General features: G+C 36.7%; 1 long non-coding RNA gene across 1 annotated transcript in view; it reads left to right on the top strand.

The window, feature by feature from the left end:
- Positions 1-877: 877 nt before the first annotated feature.
- The window catches only part of LOC110744040, a 35,599-nt gene continuing 20,859 nt past the window's right edge, over positions 878-15,617 (top strand). The window contains exons 1-2 of the long non-coding RNA XR_002524101.2: positions 878-8,741; positions 10,761-10,855. This is a non-coding gene — a long non-coding RNA (uncharacterized LOC110744040). The remainder of the gene's footprint in view (positions 8,742-10,760; positions 10,856-15,617) is intronic.

The raw sequence follows: 15,617 nt of genomic DNA, 5'->3' as shown, positions 1-15,617 counted from the left end.
AAAGTTTGAGTTTCCCTCTTGCGGAAACTTCCACCTTAACTGAACCCAATTGAAGACTCTTTTCTGATGCACGTACAATGGAGTGATTTTAACCAACAGTGCACTTCTTTTTTTTTTTTTTTTTTGAGATGGAGTCTCATTCTGTCGCCAGGCTGGAGTGCAGTGGCGTGATGTTGGCTCACTGCATCTCCGCCTCCTGGGTTCAAGTGATTCTCCGGCCTCACCCTCCTGAGTGGCTGGGACTATAGGAGCATGCCACCACATCCAGCTAATTTTTGTATTTTTAGTAGAGATGGAGTTTCACCATGTTGGCTGTTGCCAGGATGGTCTCGATCTCTTGACCTCATGATCTGCCTGTCTTGGCCTCCCAAAGTGCTGGGATTACAGGTATTTGCCACCGTGTCTGCAACAGTGGACATATTTATGGACTCACATCTTTCATACGGAATGCAAACTTTGCTTCTTTAATTAACATTAAGCCCATGGATCCCCACCCATTTCTGGCATATACCCACTCTTGTGATATTTTCTTCTAAATGATCTACTTAAAAATTTTCTTTACTCAAGTGTATATCCTGTTTCTTTGCCTAACAAGTAAGTAAACTCAGGTTTTCTTTTCTTTTCTTTCTTTTCTTTTTCCTTCTTTTCTTTTTTTTTTTTTGAAACCGAGTCTTGCTCTGTCACCTAGGCTGAAGTGCAGTGGCACAATTTTGACTCACTGCAACCTCCATCTCCCAGGTTCAAGCGATTCTTCTGCCTCAGCCTCCTGAGTAGAGTAGCTGGGACTACAGGTTCCATGCCTGGCTAAGTTATTTTGTATTTTTAGTAGAGATGGGGTTTCACCATGTTGGTCAGGTTGGTCTGGAACTCTTGACCTCAAATGATCTGCCTGCCTCAGCCTCCCAAAGTTCTGGGATTACAGGCATTGAACCACCACACCTGGCCCATAATTTATTTTCTTAAATGGGCAATTTTCATTAACTGTGCCTTATAATCTCATGTGGCATGGTTCCAAAATACATACATTTATATCTGCTGCTTAATTTTCATGTCATGTGGTATAATAGCAATAAAATAAGCTTTTTAACAAGAGAGACCTATGTTTGGATGCCAGAATTCCTCAGGCAAGCCATTTACCACTTTAATTTTCATCGTTTCTCCTCCAACATTGGACAAATATATTTATCTTTAAGGCTGTTCAGAGGATTATGTGAAATAGTTTGTATCAGATGTCTTATGATGAATAAATAGTTCTCTTCTTTCTTAAAATATAAGAGCATGTAGCTTGAAGCCTCCTTCCACCCCTCAACCAAAAGAAGTCTTTTTTCATTACACTGTTGAGATTGTTTTATATTATTATTATTATTTGTGTTTTTAACTGACAAATAAAAATTGAATGTATTTCTGGTATACGACATGTTTTGAAACATGTATACATTGGCTGAACCAAGCTAGTTAGCATATGTATTGCCTTACATACTTATCATTTTTGTGATGAGAGCACTTAAAAAACATATTGTCCCAAAAAACCAGTACCAGTTATTTCTCAGAGCAAATCTGCAGGTGCTGAAACAAACCTATCTCAACCTGAGAATCAAATGTTTTATTATTTTAGGAGGGGTATCCCATAAATACAGGCAGCTCTTAGTTGATAGGACTAATTTGGCCAACTTGAAAGGAGAGCAAATGTCTAGTATTTGAATGAAATCCATTACTCGGGAAAATTGAACTAAGTTAATACAGAGAAACATCAAGGTAAAGGATAACTGTCTGACAAGGATATCCCTGAAAACAGCTTTTTCCCTTTCCTCTCTTGCATCCATATGGGGACTGCTAAGGTTAGAATGGTGATAGATTATACAGTAGGAACTCCTCTAGGAGAGAAATCAGGCCTTATTGATCTATCACAGTTCTCAGTATTATTTTTAATTATAATAAATCATTGATGAGTCATGAAATGTGGTAGTTCATCATTCTAAATTTGTCAATCTAAGTATAAACAGACAAAGTAGCTTGATGTCTTTAGTCAGTCAATTCAAACATGTGATTGGACGGATGGCTTTCGCTGACGTCAGGTTTGCATCATTTGATGGCTTTTTCCTGGTGTCAACACTTCTTTACATAAGGGGATCAGCACACCCTGGTCTAAGCAAAGAAAATATCTTACTCCTCTTGCCCCCACTACCCCAAGAATCCCTCAACATGTTGTATGGTCTCCAAGGAAAAATATTAAAAAAAAATTCAAAGTCAGTGGTGCTTTAATATCTTTTTTTTTTTTTTTTTTTTTTTTTTTTTGCCCAGTTCTGGGCAAGAGTTCAAAGGAAGTGTCTGCTACAATGTTAGACACTTTCCAACAGAGTGGAAAAAAAATTCCAACCCAAATCTTATATTTGACCAGCTGCCATATCAAGTGATGGGATATTTCAGTTTTTAATCTAAATGTTCTTATTTAAAAGAAAGAGTTTTAGCTACCATTTAGATACTAGTGGGAATGATATATCTGAATTTCTCCGTGGATCAAAATTTGTTTTGAAAATACAGTCTTCTATTGAGTAGGGAAGCCTACATTTGAGAGGTAAATTGAATTCAGAAGTTTCTGATAAGTATGATAAGGAGCTAGTCAACAATCTTCATCATTCCTTCCAGAAAAGAAGTATAGACACTAAATACTTGGCATTGGACTACATTTTAAGATATTAAAGCCACTTTAGTTTGAAATCTTGTTTCAGTGTAACCAAAATTTGATGATGCAGCAGTAGTATTATAAAATTAGCCCTTACTTAATTAAAATTTAATTAAAATTTATTTACATAACTAAATCAGTCCTCAGACTTTTTCTTCTTAATCCATTTTATATCTACCTTGTACAAGAAGCATTTCTTGGATAAGTTGAAAATTAGAGGAAGTATTTACTTAACCAAGAAGAAATAAACATTGATCCATGGATCACAAATCCTGGATTGTCCAAGACAGTATTGACTTCCTATGATTATAATTTTAAAGTAAATATAATGAGTTACATATGAATCCAAATGTAAGTTCATTTTTTTACCTTTTGCAAGAGTTAAGATAAATTAAGATAAAAATGTTGTTTGTTTTGGAAACTTGATAACATATTTCTGTAAGAAAAGTAGGAAAAGTAGGTAGACGAGAGGAACATTTTTCAAATAGAATGAGTTGTTATCAACTAATTTCTTTACACTTCCTCACAGGACAGTATTTGTAATGGATACACTCTGTTTACAAAATTTGGACTATGATCTGAGATTACAAATTCTGTAGTTCTGTATTTAATCCTTGCATGCATTTATTACCTTTTCAATATTGATTCTGAAGTTCAGAATCCAATTGTTTTTCTGAGAAGTGTGATCTGAGATTTATTTCTTGCAAAATGAAAAATAAAAGATGCACCATCATGGGGAAATGAATGAAAGAAGCTTACTGGCTCTATTTGAATCCTAATTGTAATAGTTTTTGCTAATGTATCTTTATGACAAAGATCTGTGATGAACTTTGACTAGCATTGGGAGTGAAAATGTTCAGTTCTCAGTTTAAATTCTAAAGAGCAAAATGCATCTGCTAACTTCTGAATAGCAATAGTACCAAACTTGGTGCCTGCTGATTGAATTCAGATGCGGTTGCAGCTGGAAATCATTGTGGCCTCTTAGTTACTAGATGACTGAGGATATTAGACTGTGACAATCTTGATATTTATAGAAAATATAAAGTTTTTAAAATTTGTTTTTCCACACTCGTCTTTTTTTTCTTACCTATTTCACTTCTCTCCTTCCTACTGAGTTCTAAAAAAATATACGCTTGTAAAAACTCTATTTCAGGAGATTATTTAGTAAAATATCAAAGTCAGTTTTCTCCATCCTACTTTTCCCAATTCTACTGTTAAGTGGCTTTAACACACTGTACGTTATACCATGTATTTCACAGGTGTTGAAAATATTTTATTTTTTCTGCCCTGATTTTTGTATTTTGACTTTGTTGCGATATAAAATTTTTACTTGTTTGTAGTAAAACAATCTTTGTGGCTTCTGGGCTAGTATCATACTTAGGACAGCTTTCTCTAGCTGAAGCTTATAAAATACTGTGCCCATGTCCTTTCTATTATTTGTGTTTTATTTTTAAAATTTATGTATTTAATCTAGCTAGAATTTTATTTGTTTTTATTTTCTTCTTCTTCCGTTTTTTTGTTTTTGTTCTGAAAGTTCTGAGGAAAGGACATTATGGTCTTTTTCTTAAATAATTGACTAGTCAGTTGTCCTCTCTTTTGTTTTACTTTTTAAATATCACAACATTCTCTCCTTTAAGTTCAAACAAGGGAAAACAAAGCTTTATGTGGTCACTATCAACTGTTCCATTTTTTGATCTCACAAAAAAAGTTTGCAGTATCTCAGAGGTATTAATAAACACAGCTCCAGGGAAAATTGTCATAAAAGAAGGAATTTATTGCATATTCAATCTGCTTTTTATTTGAAGTAGAATGCTCTTCTGATTTATTCAAAAGTGCAATAGGGTAGTCAAGGAGAGCTTTTGATGGAGAATTTGTTGACAACTGAATTTTTATAAAGCTATAAAATGGTGGATTCCTGATTATTGGAAAGTTTTGTTTTGTCCAATTGGAAGATGAAGTGAAGCAGACAGTTTTACAATTCAAAAATTTTAAAGCAACCATCGCATTGAAGCTATATAAGGAATATAGACTTTATTAAAATTTTAACTATACCTGGAATCCTAGATTCTTGGCCATACACTAGGTGATGGTGGGAAAGCAATTTTCTGTCTTGGCTCTGTTCATAGTTTCATGGAGAAGCCAATCACCCCTATCTGTCTACAAACTCAAGGGAAGAACTGATTGCTACAGTCACCCAAAACTCATTCAAAAATTAGTTAATAATAATGAAATATCATTTTTTGTGTCCCTTTTTGTATCCCCCTACCATGGACACATACTCCCTTACTAGTAAATTTCTGATGAAAGTGGTGTGGGCTAAAAGATTGTTGTAGGGAACAGGAAATCTGTGGCCCTGATGATTTTGTCAAGGAAAATAAATAAGTCAAAAATAAATCACTGCCCATTGCAAGTAGTGAATTCAGTGAAAATGAAGAACTAATACATCAGAAGCTTCAAGTGGCAAGATCCTGCCAGAGATGTGGAATAGTTTAATGAGTTAAAGGCACACACTCTGAAGTCTTAGCTACCTGGGCTCCAATTCTGGGTCTATGGCTTGATGTGGTGTTTATTATTTATTGGCAACCATGTTTTATTTAGCCTCTGTGGCTTGCAGTTTCCTCTTCTGTGAAAACAGTATTATGAGGCTAAATTAATACAGGTAAAACATTTAGTATTCAATAAACGCTAGTTAATACTCTAAAGTTTTTGTTCTCTAAGAAGGACGTGTCCTTCAAAATCCTTACGCTCAGCATTCAACATTGTAAAATATTAAAAATAAAATTGTGCTTCAGGTGATTTAGAGGCTTTGAGAAAAGTTATACCCTGACACAGCCTTCATGTGTCTCATTTTCATTTTTCTATCCGGATTCAACTTTCTTGAAAGTACTTTGCAATGATTAGTAAGGCCTAAGAAGTCCACCTTTAGAATCTTATGTTTCTTAAAAGTGTGTTAGTTTCCAAAATATATAAGGAACACATCATTTTGAGGAGAATACAATAAAGTATATAAAAAAGTAGAATTCTACTACCCAGGAAAAAGCCTCATATAAGATTTAATATTTACTTCCACACTTTTCTTCTTAAGATTCATAGCTATTTTTTCGTATCATTATATATTTATAAAAATGATTTCCAACAGCTGTATAATATTCTTTGATCTTTTAATCATAGTGTTTCTAACCATTCAGATATATCTATATAACTATATCTATTTTATAGTTCTCCTTGCTACAAATAATGCTGGTAAGAAATCCTTTTTTGCATCTTTGTTTGCCAAGGACAGATTTCTAAAACAGACTCTCCTCTGATGGTATATATTACCTAGGACCTTGGTATATATTGCCAAACTGTTTCCCAGAAAGTTTGTGCTGGTTTCTATTTCTACCAGCTGTATTGCTGCTACATTTAAGATAACATTTTTAAAACTGTTGACACTTTGATAGGTTATGTCTTAATTTGCATATCTTTTTTAATAAGTATGATTTTTTACAAGTATTTTTTCTTAGTAATCCAGTTGTATGTCTTTTTAATTAAACTTATATTTTGTGAATTTCTAAAATGTTGCCAATTTGTGAGTTATCCATCAAAATTAAAGTTAATTGTTATTTGCATTTATGTAGCTAATTGAAATTAATCTCTTATTTTATAGATTAAAATTTTTCTTTAATACAACTATGCCATTTAAGTGCAAGTGTTTATTTGGGGCTAATTTTCAATCTAGTTGCATCTGCTATTCCAAGCGTTTTCCTCTTATTTAGGTGCCCACCTTCAAGGCTCTATATTTGCTAGATGCTTGCACCTGACTACACATTATCTCCTAAGAATCCTACCTAGACCTACCTTTGTATATATTTCCTTAAACTCAGTCATTTCTTTACATACTTACTGTGTTAGTCCATTTGTGTTGCTATAAAGGAATAGCTGAGACTGGATAATTTATAAAGACAAGAGGTTTATTTTGGCTCATGATTCTGCAGACTGTACAGGAAGCATGGCACTGGCATCTACTCCAGAAGAGGGCCTCAGGAAGTTTTCGATCGTGGTGGCAGGTGAAGGGGGAGCAACATGTCCCATAGCAAGAGAGAGAGAGGAGGAGATGCCAGAACCCTTTCAACACCAAGCTCTTGCCTGAACTATGAGGGTTAGAACTCATTACCATGGGGAGGGCACTAAGCCATTCATAAGGGAGTCATCCCCATTACCCAAAAACGTCCCACCAGTCTCTGCCTCCAACACTGGGGATCACATTTCAACATGAGATTTGGAGGGGACAAACATCCAAACAATATAATTTATTCCGTTAAATTCTACCTGGCTGACACACCAGTATCTCCAGCCAGAAGGATGTAATATCCTCTATTTGGATTGCAATGTATTAACAGTCTTTGTCTCCTAGATTGGTAAGTTGTTTGCATTTTAAGGAGTGGTTATAACATTAGGAATTTCAGACACAGTATTTGGTAAGTAGAAGAGACATTTTTAGGTAGAGAGGTGTTTTGAGTCAGATGAGACTTGACTATCAGGTAGATATTAGCAGCCTACTTAGATATAGAATAAGCCTGAGTTGCCTTTTATTTACAATTTCTCAGCTCTTATGTGATTTTTCATTGATTTCTACATGCTGCATACATCTTTAAATGTCAGCATGTTAACAATGTTAGATCCCAAATAGAAGGAAAAACCTGGCTTTGACAGAGTTAAAAAGGACCATAACTAAAAGACCTAGGAAGTTCACAGGAAGGGCAATTTAAATGATCAAGGAGGCTGAGATTCTTAAACTCTCTAAAATGATGAACTAGAAATATTGAACTCCAGTCTAAAAGATCAAATGCTGATGTATAAGAAAGATCAAAGTGTATACAATCGCAAACATAATAAAGAATTAACAGGGAGATTTGTTCAAACTCAGTATGGAATAGCTATCAAATTCACAAATCACAATTCTAGAGAATTATGAGGAAAAGTATATAGCACAGCATAGTTAATAAAATTAGAGAATATAAAATTTCGAGATGAAAAACTCTCAAGGGGCTAGAAGCTGTCGTTGCTGGGTCATGTCTTCCTTGAGGCCGCCTTTAATGATGATTTCATGAGGGGGTATTTTTCTCTCTTACTTCTCTTTCCTCTCTCCTCTCTCCTCTCAGTAGAATAAGGCTAGGTGCTATTGTATCAAGTTTGTTTAGGGCCAGTGTCAAAACTCCTATAGTTTATGTTAAATTTAGTGGTCCCTGATAAATATGTATTAAACATAACATAATCAAAAATGGTTGTAAAGGTTGACAGCTTATGGTAATTTAGGAAACCATTAATTCTAAAAGAGCAGCGATTTTACAGAGTTTGAAGGCACTTAGGTGGTTTTCTTAGAGTAGGAAAAAAGCTATCATGCTGTATGTGTAATTTTCTGCAATTTTACCACTTAAACTAGATGTATCTGAAAATGGTTTCTATATTCAATAGGCTATGAAATAAATTGCCTTTTCTGGGATAATGTAAAGGTCACTATCATGTTTTGAACTTTTAACAACTTTCATTGTGCTATAAATAACTTTGGCTAGCATTTTTATTTTATGAAACATAAGTTGTATAAATTGGATTTTCAACTGTATATGGTAGGTGAATTATGTTGAAAATGTGTACACAGCACATTGCTACAGGACTCTTTAATTAAAGTCCTTTTTCAAGGTTTCTGCTAATGTTAAAGCTAATATCTCTTAACATCTCTAGTTATTGAATTTTGAGTTTAGTGATTATGGGATAAGAAAATTATGTGAAAGTGGTCAGAGAAATTTAAACAATCTTATCTGGGTTGGGCTGTTCTCAAATATTTCAAAAACTCTTCTTAAGAATAATTTCTTCATATTATTCTAGATATAGTTCTATCTTCCATATAACACTGTTTTTTTTTTAATGGCAGATACAGGGAGTGTCATTGCTGACAAGGTGTCAGAGCAACATCAACATCTTGCTGACCAGCCCAGCTGGATTTTAACAGCTTCACTGAGAAAGGCCACATTGTGATAAAGATAACAACATTAAGAGTGGATACAAAAAATAAGAGGTGACACAGTTTATTTAGCACATACCCTAAAAGATTTCAGAACCATATTCAGGTTCATCTTTAAATTGTACTACCCAAAAACCTCTTCTTTTAGCTTGTTCAAAAATTATTTTATTAATTGGTTCACTCATCACTTTTACAGAATAATCAGTTAGCGAACATTGCCTGGCTCTATGGTAGAAATAAAGTGGCCAGGCATGGTTCCTGGCTTTAAGGGACACAGGACAATTATGCAAAAACATATAATGCAAACATTAGCCCTAAGAGAAGCAGAAATCCTTGTGCACATTCAAAGGAAAGAATGATGAATCATTTTTGAGAAATTAGAGAAGAATTCATGGAGAAAAATAAATTTTGAAATTACTCCAACTATAAGCAGAGTTAGTGGCTGGGTAGAGGGCCTTCTTGAAAAATATAAGAATGCCAGTGAAGTCAATGGAAAAAAAAGTGAGTAGTTTTGATTTGCTAGATCACAGAGTGTACGTATTTATTCACTTATGCAACAAATACTTAATGAGTGCCTAGTTTTGAGGCTGTATTCTACTAGGTGGCCGGTGTACATCGATGAACAAAACTGACTTGGCCTAAGCCCTTATGGAGCAAATTATAACCTAGTGAGAAGGCAGGCAGAAAACAGTAAGCAAGCTATCATTAGAATATTCAACTGGTAACAGGGGCTACAAAGCTATAAACAAGAGACAGAGAGTGAAAATAAGTAACAAGGGAGGTTTATTTCATGCCATCAGAAATGTCTAAAGAAGAGATATTTAACTTCATACCTGAAAGATGAAAAGTAGCCAGCCAAGGAAAGAAGAGTATAATTTCAAACAGAGAATACAGCATGTGCAAAAGACCTGAAGGAGTATAGAGTTTGTATTTGAGAAACAGAAAGTCACGCACTGGAGAATAGTGAGAGAGGAACGTAGATCGAGCTGAGACTGAAGACGGAAACGGACCCAGATCAATCAGGGGCTTTTCTTAGAATGGTGTTTGTTTGGAACTACATATGAGATGGGAAGTCATGAAATAATTAAACAGATCTGTAACATGATGTTGCTCTGGATGCCATATGCAAACTAAATGGACAGAAATAAGAAATGGAAGTGGGGCAAATTGCCAAGAGGCTATTGTAGTACTCTATGTGAGAAATGGTGGTTTCGATTGGAGTGCTTGCCAGTGAGATAGAAGTTTTTGAAGCCAAGATGTATTTACCAGGACTTGCTGATGGCCATTGAGACACAAAGCTGTTAAGGCTGGTTAGGTACTGGGCATGGGGCAGTCATGTGATTCAGCTTCACATCTTTTACTCCTGGAAGCCTTCACTGACCTTTGCAGGTTGGGGCAAGTGTCCCTTCTGCAGTGCTTGCATAATAGCCAAAGGTATCTGGCATTGCACTGTCCACATTATAGTGTAGTTACTTATTTATGTGTTTGTTTCCCCGATAGACAGTGAGTACCTTCAGGCCTCAAACCATATTCATCATTGTCACTTCTCACTTATAAACTCAGAATAAGAATTGGTTGAAGAAATGAGGTCAGGCTGAATTTGTTAATATTTTTTGATTTTCTAGACTATTAGAGGGAAATGTATAATAAAGAGATTCAAACAATATCAATTTAAAAGAAAATGTTTGAAGAGCAAGACAGTAAATTAATCTGTATATTAAGCTGTAAATAGTTTAAAAGTAGTTGGGCTTGTAATTTTTAAATTATTTAACATGCCAAAAAAACCTGTTTGCTTTTAAATATACTTCAGAGTATATGAATCAAATACTCTTTTACTAAAATTTGTTCATCCTCTAATCTACAAGTATCATATGATTTGATCAAAGCTCTGTAAGTTTGATGATTTACCCAGATCAGTTTTAAGTCCCATCGATAATTTGAAGTAGGATATTTGAGAGGCAGAAGACCTGGTTTATATTCATGTCTCACCATTAACTAGTGGGTCAGTTTATTCCTATAGACCTCCTTTATCACTTCTCATATTGTTCAAGCATGTTTACGTTGTGTTCACAGCTCTCCTAGGGTCTGCAGGTGTTTAGGGAAAGTGGTGGAGGAAACTGCAATCAAATACTTTACAATCTACCCTGGCCTATACTTCCGGTACTCAAGTAAGTTTGAATTGCTTAAGTATAGTCTCTTGAATAGGGAATTGTTAAAGGCCTTTTAAAGAAAAAAAGTTCTCATGCACCAGCAGGAAAGATGCATGTGGAGTAAAGTGAGTCTGAGGAAAATTTAGGGAAAAAAATAAACAGGATTCAGTCTTCAAGTATTTATGAAGATATAAGGAAGCAACCTGATTCAGTTCCCTACTGAATTATGTTAAGTAAAAGAAATACTTAGCAAAAAAGCAGCATAGGTATTTGCAGTAGAAATACCCACTTGACCCCACCACCCACTTCCCCTTCTGATGAAAACTGCCCATTTCCAACCATGGTTTCTAGGGAGTCAAGTTTATACCCCATAGTCCTTCATCTCTGCCTTTCTGCCCAATTGATAGAAGCTGAGATGCCCAAGAGAGCAATCTGTGTGAGTGGTTCCTAGAGCTGCTTTAGATGTAGTTCTTTAGTGTTACCTAGTCTCAGGTCTGGTCCACATATGTTCCTAAAATAAACTCCTATCTCCTTGAAGTAGATTGAAATAGTCCCCATTTGCCACCAAAAGAGCAAAACTAAAAATAGTGTTGATCAGTTATGTATGAGAAAATGAAAACCCTTTGTTTAAAAAAGAATTAGGGAGAAAGAAACCTATTTCCAGTTAGAGTCAAGGATGGCTCTAACTTATTTTTCATTTAGAAGTGACCATCTCTAGGGGTGTTAACATTCCTAAAGCCCTGACTGCAGCTCCCAAATGTTGTCCATAGTTTTAGGTCTTGCCCTAGATCTCTGGGTGCTAAAGCTCCTGGTGCACCAGAGCCACTCTGGAAAGCCTGCTGCAAATATTGATTCAAGGGCCTCATCTCCAAGGATTATGCAGGAAGTCTGGGGTATGCTTAGGCACCTCTAATTTTAATGAGCTCCATAAAGATTCTGACACAGCCAGATTTCAAAACCATGCCCAGTGACCTCAAGCAGTTTTGACTCAGAGTTGCACTCATATATCTTGAGATGTATGGCTTTCTGCTAATATGTCCCTCTGTTTTTAGTTCCTAAATTAAAAACAAAGATTTCTTTTTCTTTCTCTATGTACTCTGCTGGTAATAGCATGATAACATTTGAGTCTTTATATCTGATCTCGCTGTTTTTGCTTCCTATAGAAATAAAAAATAAGTGACTTATCATTCTTGGAAAATTTAAATTGATATTGCAGGGAAAGCATGACATCAGTGAGTCCCATATGAACTTTCCCCTTCTGAAAAGATCAAACACCACAGCTCCTTAAAAAAATTATTAGCTCAAGCCTATAATCCAAGCACTTTGGGAGGCTGAGACAGGGGGCTCACGAGGTCAGGAGATCGAGACCATCCTGGCTAACATGGTGAAACTCCGTCTCTACTAAAAAATACAAAAAACTAGCTGGGCGAGGTGGCGGGCGCCTGTAGTCCCAGCTACTCGGGAGGCTGAGGTGGGAGAATGGCATGAACCCGGGAGGCGGAGCTTGCAGTGAGCTGAGATCCGGCCACTGCACTCCAGCCTGGGCGACAGAGCAAGACTCTGTCTCAAAAAAAAAAAAAAAAAAAATTATTAGTATTCTTTTTGATTGACAAATTATAATTGTATACATTTATGAAGTACAGTGTAATGTTTTGATATATGTATACAAAGTGGAACAAGTAAATCAAGTCAATTAACATATTAGTCACCTCGTCACCTCACTTGCCTATCTTTTTTTAGGGTGAAACATTTGAAACTGAATATCTTAGTGATTTTGAAATAAACAATACATTATTATTGACTATTAATTACCCTGTTGTACAATAGATTCCTCTTGTCTATCTGAAACTTTTTACATTTTGATCAACAACTCTTCATTCCCTTTCTCTTCATAACCACAACTCCCAGCCGCTGGTAAGTTGTGGTCATTCTACTTGCTACTTCTATGATTTCAAATTATTTAGATTCCATGTATAAGTGATACCAGTTGTTTTTCTGTGTCTGGCTTATTTCACTTAGCATTATGTACCTCAGATTAATTTGTATTGTTGAAAATGACAGGATTTCCCCCTTTTATGACTGAATAGTATTCCATTGTGTGTATATACCACATTTTCTTTATACATTCAGAAACTGATGAACATTTAGGTTGATTCCATATCTTAGTTATTGTGAATAATGCTGCAGTGAGTATGAAGGGCTAATATGATTTTAGTTTCTTTGGATATATACTCAGAAGTATAAGATTACTGGATCATATGGTAGTTATATTTTTAGTTTTTAAAGGAACCTTCATGTCATTTTCCATAATGGCTGAACTAATTGACATTTGCAGTAACAATGCACAGAAGTTCCCTTTTCTTAGAATCCTTGACAACACTTTATTTTCTAGCTTTGTGATAAAAACCATTCCAGCAGGTGTGAGGTAATATCTTTTTGTAGTTTTTATTTGCATTTAGCTAATGATTAGTGATGCTGAGCATTTTTTTTTTTTTTTTTTGTATACCTATTGGCCATTGATGTGGTTTGGCTGTGTCCCAACCCAAATCTCATCTTGAATTCCCACTGTTTTGGGAGGGACCCAGTGGGAGGTAATTGAACCACGGGGGTAGGTCTTTCCTGTGCTGTTCTCGTGATAGTGAATAAGTCTCACGAGACCTCCGGTTTTATAAGGGAGAAGTACCCTGCCAAACACTCCTTTTGCCTACTGCCATCCACATAAGATGTGGCTTGCTTCTCTTTGCCTTTGGCCATGATTGAGGCCTTCCTAGCCACATGGCATGGTGAGTCCATTAAACCTCTTTTTCTTCTCAATCTCAGGTATGTCTTTATCGGCAACCTAAAAACAAACTAGTATAGTAAATTGTTACCAGTAGAGTGAGGTGCTGCTCTAAAGATACCCGAAAATGTGGAAGTGACTTTGGTACTGGGTAACAGGCAGAGGTTGGAACAGTTTGGAGGGCTCAGAAGAAGATAGGAAAATGTAGGACAGTTTGGAACTTCCTAGAGAATTGTTGAATAGCTTTGCCCAAAATGCTGATAGCGATATGGACAATAAACTAGGCTGAGATGGTCTCAGGGGGAGATGAGGAACTTGTTGGGAACTGGAGCAAAGGTGGCTCTTGTCATTTTTTAGTAAAGAGACTGGCAGCATTATGCCACTGCCCTAAAGATTTGTGTAATTTTGAACTTGAGAGAGATGATTTAGGGTATCTGGTGGAAGAAATTTCTAAGCAGCAAAGCATTCAAGAGGTGACTTGGGTGGTATTAAAGGCATTCATTTTTACATGGGAAGCAGAGCATAAAAGTTCAGAAAATTTGCAGTCTGACAATGTGATAAAAAAGAAAATCCCATTTTCTGAGGAGAAATTCAAGCCTGCTGCAGAAATTTGCATAAGTAATGAGGAGCTGAATGTTAATCCCTAAGACAATGCAGAAAATGTCTCCAGTGCAGATCAGAGATTTTCACGGCAGCCCCTCCCATCACAGGCCTGAAGGCCTAGGAGAGAAAAATGGTTTTGTGGGCTGGGCCAAGGGTCCCCATGCTATGTGCAGCCTAGTGACTTGGTGTTCTGTGTCCTACCCACTCCAGTCATGGCTGAAAGGTGCCAACCTAGAGCTCAGGCCATGGTTTCAAAGGGTGCAAACCCCAAGACTTGGTAGCTTCCATATGCAATTGAGCCTACAAGAGCACAGAAGTCAAGAATTGGGGTTTGGGAACCTCTGCTTAGATTTCAGAGGACATATGAAAATGCCTGATATCCAGGAGGAAGTTTGTTGCAGGAGTGGGGCCCTCATGGAGAACCTCTGGTAGGGCAGTGCAGAAGAAAATTGGGGTCAGAGCCCCCATACAGGGTCCCTACTAGTATACTGCCTAGTGGAGCTGTGAGAAGAGGGCCATTATCCTCTAGACCCCAGAATGGTAGATCCACCACCACTGACAGCTTGCACCACGCACCTAGAAAAGCCAGACTGTACCCTGCAAAGCCACAGTGGAAGAGCTTCCCAAGACCATGGGAACCCACCTCTTGTGTCAGTATGACCTGGATATAAGACATGGCGTCAAAGGAGGTCATTTTGGATCTTTGAGATTTGACTGTCCTGTTGGATTTTGGACTCAGATGGGGCCTGTAGCCCGTTTGTTTTGGCCAGTTTCTCTGATTCGGAATGGCTGTATTTACCCAATGCCTGCACCATACCCCTCCACTGCCCACTGCATTTAGGGAGTAACTAACTTGCTTTTAATTTTACAAGCTCATAGGTAGAAGGGACTTGCCTTGTCTCAGATGAGACTCTGGACTGTGGACTTTTGAGTTAATGCTGACATGAGTTAAGACTTTGGGGGACTTTTGGGAAGACATCATTGGTTTTGAAATGTGAGGACATGAGATTTGGGTGGGACCAGGGGCAGAATGATATAGTTTGGTTATATCCACACCCAAATCTCATGTTGAATTCCCACTGTTGTGGGAGAGACATGGTAGGAGGTAACTGAATCGTGGGGGCAGGTTTTTTCTGTAATGCTCTCATGAAAGTGAGTAAGTCTCACGAGATCTGACAGTTTTATAAGGAGAAGTTCCTCTGCACAAATGCTCTTTTTGCCTGCTGCTATTCATGTAAGATGTGACTTGCTCCTCATTGCCTTCCACCATGGTTGTGAGGCCTCCCTAGCCATGTGGAACTGTAAGTCCACAGTAGACCTCTTTTTCTTCTCAGTCTTGGGTATGTCTTTATTAGCAGCATGAAAATGGACTGATACAGTCATTAAAACACCAGAGTT

Source organism: Papio anubis, chromosome 8 (genome assembly GCF_008728515.1).
Source record: "Papio anubis isolate 15944 chromosome 8, Panubis1.0, whole genome shotgun sequence".
Classification (NCBI taxonomy): Eukaryota; Metazoa; Chordata; class Mammalia; order Primates; family Cercopithecidae; genus Papio; species Papio anubis.
Note: the sequence above shows the minus strand (reverse complement) of the source record. Positions and strands in the feature narration are given on the sequence as shown.